The sequence below is a fragment of the Lathyrus oleraceus genome, chromosome 4 (assembly GCF_024323335.1).
Source record: "Lathyrus oleraceus cultivar Zhongwan6 chromosome 4, CAAS_Psat_ZW6_1.0, whole genome shotgun sequence".
Taxonomy (NCBI): Eukaryota; Viridiplantae; Streptophyta; class Magnoliopsida; order Fabales; family Fabaceae; genus Lathyrus; species Lathyrus oleraceus.
The window spans coordinates 131,109,644-131,115,876 of NC_066582.1; the positions used below are offsets into that span (position 1 = coordinate 131,109,644).

The 6,233-nt window shown below is 40.9% G+C and overlaps 1 non-coding gene across 1 annotated transcript; it reads right to left on the bottom strand.

Annotated features, from left to right (window-relative positions):
• Window positions 1–1,105: 1,105 nt before the first annotated feature.
• On the bottom strand, window positions 1,106–1,212 carry LOC127077704 (small nucleolar RNA R71). Its single transcript, XR_007787486.1, has one exon. It is a non-coding gene; the product is annotated as a small nucleolar RNA R71 (small nucleolar RNA).
• Between the last annotated feature and the right edge of the window lie 5,021 nt (window positions 1,213–6,233).

The following is a 6,233-nucleotide window of genomic DNA, read 5'->3' on the forward strand; positions in this document are numbered from 1 at the left end:
AAGAAAAGAGATTTTAAAACTATTTTCGGACGCGTTTATAAGTTTAGAATCGGGTTCGTAAGAACCTCTTTTGGTTAAGAAATCCAGGTTATAATACTTTTCAACTTAGTCAAGATACTATATTTCTTAAAAATAGGTTTACTACTCTAACGCAATGCGCGCCTTTTTATAAGTGACAATAAGAGGGTTTGATTAGGGAGTACAACTCGGTTCTGAATACGCGAAAGCGAAAGTTCCTGTTAAATTAGTTCTTTTCAAAGTAGGAAACACTGCCCATAAGTAGCTCTACTAGCAAGTACTTGGATTATCAATTAATTACGTGAATTACATTCGACCCTGTCTTTATTAATTAATCTTTATTCAACACTTTACTTTTCATTGCAACTATAAAAAACACCTATTTTGATTGCCTTTGATAAACACCATAACAATAGATAACGATAGATTGACACTTGGTCTCTGTGGATTCGACAATCTTTTATATTACTCTGACGCGTTCGTACACTTGCGAAAAGCACGCATCAAGTTTTTGGCGCCGTTGCCGGGTAACAATTTCGTCAAATTTCATTTTCCTGTTGTTATATCGTTTAGACTTAGGCTATTTCCTGCCGGTCAATGCGAAGAACTCGCAGCACCGGAAGTTTAAGCTTAGTAAACCCTCTGGCGGAGCATGAACGTTATGCTCGTGCACGTTTATGCTTTCATAGAATTAAGAGAGCTATGGCCGAAAGATCAAAACCAAAGACCTCTTAAAGATATCGCTCAACCATCTAACGAAGAACCTAGTTCTAGTATAGTAAACCCAACCATACCAGCTAATAATTTTGAACTTAAACCATCTCTGTTACAACTAGTGCAATAGAGACAATTCGCGGGTCTCGCTACCGAGAACCCTAACCAACATTTAAAAATATTTCTTCAATTAGCAGACACTTTTAAAACCAATGGAGCTTCTCCTGAGGCAATACATTTAAGATTATTCCCTTTTTCCCTCAGAGATAAAGCCCTATCATGGTTAGATTCCCTTCCACCCAATTCCATTACGACTTGGGATAACCTTAGGAGAGTTTTTCTTGCTAGATATTTTCCCCCGAGTAAAACCGCCGTTCTCCGAAACCATATAACTAGATTTACCCAAAACCAAGGAGAATCGATGTTCGAAGCTTGGGAGAGATATAAAGAGTTGTTACGAGCATGCCCACATCATGGCTTAGAAAATTGGTTAATCATTCAAACCTTCTATAATGGACTTCATTACAACACAAAGATGACCATCGACGCTGCCGCAGGCGGTGCTCTGATGAACAAACCTTATCCTGAAGCTAGTGCCCTCATCGAAGATATGGCTCAAAACCATCAATCATGGGGAGTCGAACGAGCGACAATTGAGAAGAAGGAAGCCCGAGGAGGAGTGCATGAACTAAGCTCTATAGACATGATGCAAGCTAAAATGGACGCATTAGCCCTCAAGGTCGAGCATATGTGCATAAACCCGAATACTGTAGCCGCAGTTTCGTCAGGTTGTGAGATATGTGGAACCAAAGGACACCAATCTGCAGAATGCAGTCTATTAAACGAAACTCACTCTGAGCAAGTAAACTACACCCAAGGGAACCCATATTCGAATACCTATAACCCTGGATGGAGGAATCACCCGAACTTCTCCTATAAAAACAATAACCCTATTCAAAGTAATACACCTCCGAGACCTAGTTATCAAGCCCCTAAATCAAATCAACCTATGCAACCTGTGCCACCAAAGCCGAGCCTTGAGAAAATTATGGAAAATTTTATCACCGCTCAAACCCAACAAAACAAGGAGTTCATGAACCAAAACATTCATGTTAACGAATTGATTACTCAGTTAGGAACCAAGGTTGACCAAATAGTTACTCATACCAAGATGCTTGAAACCCAGATCTCTCAGGTAGCTTTAAACCAAGCCCCTCATACTACACCTGGAGGACAATTCCCTGGACAACCCCAAAAAAATCCGAGAGGACAAGCCAATGCCATTACCCTACGAAGTGGGAACGCTTATGATGAGCCACCAAACCCAAGATTGAGTGAACCCGAAACTTCTAAGGAATGTACCAAACCCCCGGACTAAGTAAAGGAACCAGAGGAATCTGAAAACCAGGAAGGTCGAGATAAAGGATAAGAACCTAAAGATAAAACTTACGTACCACCCCCGCCATATAAACCACCTATACCATATCCGCAAAGACTCAAACAAACCCAGATCAATAAACAGTATCAAAAATTTATTAAAGTTATAGAAAAACTTCATGTAGAAATCCCTTTCACAGAAGCCATCACCCAAATACCTTCTTATGCAAAGTTTCTTAAAGACATCCTTACCAACAAACGTAGACTTGACGATCCGAAGCCTTTGGAATGTAATGCTATTTCCGAGGACAAATTAGCAAAGAAAGATAAAGATCCTGGAAATTTCTCCATTCCTTGCCTTTTGGGTAATCATGTCATCGAAAAAAGCTTTTCTAGACTTAGGAGCTAGTGTGAGCCTAATGCCTCTAGCAGTTTGTGAGAGATTAAACTTAGGAGGATTACAACCCACTAAGATGTCACTTCAGTTAGCCGATAGATCTGTTAAATATCCGATAGGCATTTTAGAAGATGTCCCTGTTAGGATAGGTCAGTTATTTATCCCTACTGATTTTGTTGTCATGAACATCAAAGAGGACAATGATATACAAATCCTCCTAGGTAGACCATTCTTATCGACTGCAGGAGCCATAATAGATGTCAAGAAAGGAAAGTTGACATTTGAGGTAGGCGACGAGAAAATAGAATTTATACTTTCGAAATTTCTTATGGCACCTGTGATGGGAGACTCGTGTTACGCCTTAGATATCATTGATGAATGTGTTAGAGAATTAGAACAAAAATAAATCATAAAAACAATTAAGTTACCATCAACTCTCATAAGGGAAGGTGATGACTTTAAGGAACCTTACATCGATGATAACCTTTACGAATGTTTATCCCTTACCTCAGATCATATGCCATGCCCTAAGAAACCGACCTTAGAACTTAAGGAACTGCCTAAGAACCTGAGATATGAGTTCCTCGATGAAAAGATGAACCGTCCAGTTATAGTTAGTGCTACCTTAAGCCAAGAGGAAACGAACCAACTTTTAGACGTTTTACGAAGATATCCCTCAGCCTTAGGATATAATATCTCTGACCTGAAAGGTATAAGCCCATCCGTATGCATGCATCGGATTTCGCTCGAAGAGGATTCAAAACACTCTAGGGAACATCAGAGAAGAATAAACCCTATAATGAGTGATGTTGTTAAAAAGGAAGTTCTTAAGTTACTTGAGGCAAGTATAATCTACCAGATCTCGGATAGTAAGTGGGTGAGCCCTGTGCATGTAGTACCTAAAAAGGGAGGCATCACAGTCGTGCAAAACGATAAAGGCGAACATGTAGCAAAACGTTTAGAAGGAGGATGGCGGATGTGTATAGATTATAGAAAATTAAATAAAGCAACTAGGAAGGACCATTTCCCTTTACCATTTATAGACCAGATGCTGGAGCGTCTAGCCAGACACTCTTACTTCTGCTATCTAGATGGATACTCTGGATTCTTCCAAATACCTATTAACCCCGAAGATCAAGAAAAAACTACCTTTACATGCCCTTATGGTGGACATGCGAGCACCTCGAAGACATACGCCAAGATTCTTCAAGCTGGCCTATTCTGGCCTACCATATGGCGTGATGTCTATGCTTGCATTGTCAAATGTGATAGATGCCAACGCACTGGAAACATTTCAAGACGAGATGAAATGCCCTTAAGAAACATTCAGGAAGTAGAACTCTTTGACATATGGGGTATAGATTTCATGGGACCTTTTACACCATCCTTAGGAAACAGGTATATCTTAGTAGCCGTAGACTATGTGTCTAAGTGGATTGAAGCTATAGCTGCACCCACAAACGACACTAGGGTAGTAATCAAATTATTTAAAAACTATATATTCCCTAGATTTGGAACACCACGTTTAGTCATAAGCGATGGAGGTTCACACTTTATATCGAGAATATTTGACAAACTTTTAAGAAAATATGGAGTTAGGCACAGAGTAGCAACACCGTACCACCCACAAACTAGTGGCCAAGTGGAAGTATCTAATAGGGAGATAAAACAAATCCTAGAGAAAACTGTTTCTATTTCTAGGAGTGACTGGTCTCAGAAGCTTCAAGAAGCATTATGGGCCTATAGAACCGCTTTCAAAACCCCTATAGGAACTACTCCTTACCAACTAGTCTATGGAAAATCTTGTCATTTACCATTCGAATTAGAGCATAAGGCCTATTGGGCCATTAAAACTTTGAATTTAGACTACCTAGCCGCTGGAGAAAAGCGTACCCTAGACATTCATAAATTAGAAGAGCTTAGGCAATCTGCCTACGAGAATGCAAAAATATATAAAGAGAGGACAAAAGCCTATCACGACAAAATAATAGTAAAGAAAAACTTCAATATAGGCGATTTTGTTCTCCTTTTCAACACTAGGTTGCAACTCTTCCCTGGAAAGCTACGTTCAAGATGGACTGGTCCTTTCGAAGTATCCAAGATTCTGAGATCCGGAGTCGTAGAAATCAAGAATGATACCTGTAGTCCATTCATTGTAAATGGACAAAGACTGAAGCTCTACGAAGGAGGAGACATTCCAGCATACTACTCGAGCCACACCCTGATTGATTCACCAATTCCTACTACTACAGGTGTATAAATTCTAATCGTCAAGCTATTGACGTTAAACAAGCGCTGCGTGGGAGGCAACCCATGGTTTTTCTTTCATTTTACTTTTTCGCATTTATTTAATTTTATTTTTATTTTTATTTTATTTTATCATATTTTGCATTAAGACTAAGATTTGAATGGTTTGTATTTTCAGGATCACTTTCTTAACTTTTACCAGGATGCAGGATTTTGATGACATGCACGTGGCCTATAGAGATAATGCTCAGAGGGAGCGCCACATTGCTTTGTATCAGCGCCCTATGGCACCCACACGTTATCCTGACCAGCACTGTATGGAGGCACTGGGTATCGAGCCTAGTATCTGATTCCTTAGCCACCAGCTTCACTGGGATGAGTTTGTTGATGACTTGAGTAACACATATAGGAACCTGACTTTGGAGTTCTTGATTTCATCCGACTATGACCCATACTCTGGACCAGATGGGTATGCTGCTTTCAGGCTTTTCGGGGTTGAGTACTCCTTCAGCCAGAAAGAGTTCGGCGACTTATTGGGTTTCCAGACTACTCCTGATGCTATCCCGGAGACACCTATGGGATATTTCTTGGGTAAGGAGGTGGAGAAGTTTTGGAGTGATATATCAGGTGGCGGAAGCAAGGATCCATCTATGCAGATGTCTCATGTCATACATAACCCCGCCTTCAGATACTTTCAAATGATATTAGCACATTCTTTCCTGGGAAGACCGGATGCAGAGGCACTACTAAGTGAAGAGGAGATCTTCCTATTATTTTGTGCATCCCAGTCTCGCCTAGTAGCATGTGGGAACTTTTTATTAGACAATCTCAGCGGTATCTCCAGATCCACCGAAGGAGTCATCCATGTTGGTGGAATCATCACACAGATTACTGTCGCTTTAGGTCTGTCTCGCAAGCTGTTGCATCTTCGGACCTACTGTGGATACACTACCATGGACATCGATTTCTGTTTGACCAGAGGATTGATGAGGAAAGCCTATTTCCACCCATGTCAGTTCCGATTGCTAGTCGACAGTGAGGTTATCTATTATTTCACACTGTCAGACCCTATGATGACCAGTGTGCATGATCCAGTGAATTGGAGTTATGCTCTAGAGGACCAAGGAGAGACCGTCGAGGCACCGAGATCGCCACCCATTGCTGAATACACGCCTACACCACCATCTCCTAGAATCACTGTTTTCTCTAATAATCATTCATTGTAGACACCCGACATACGCACCCAGATTGCTGAGTATCGTAGAGAGATCGCAGCGCTTAGACAGGAGGTGGCTGACCTAACTTTACAGATGGGAGTGTCTGATCTCACCCATTCTACTGAAGCCGATTGTCTATACCAGGAGATCGCAGAGCTCAGGCAGGAGATAGCCGTGCTCCGTGGATCCACTCAGGCAGATGACACCCCTACTACCTGATCTCACCATTTCATTTCATTTTATTTCTCTTTTATATATTTCTC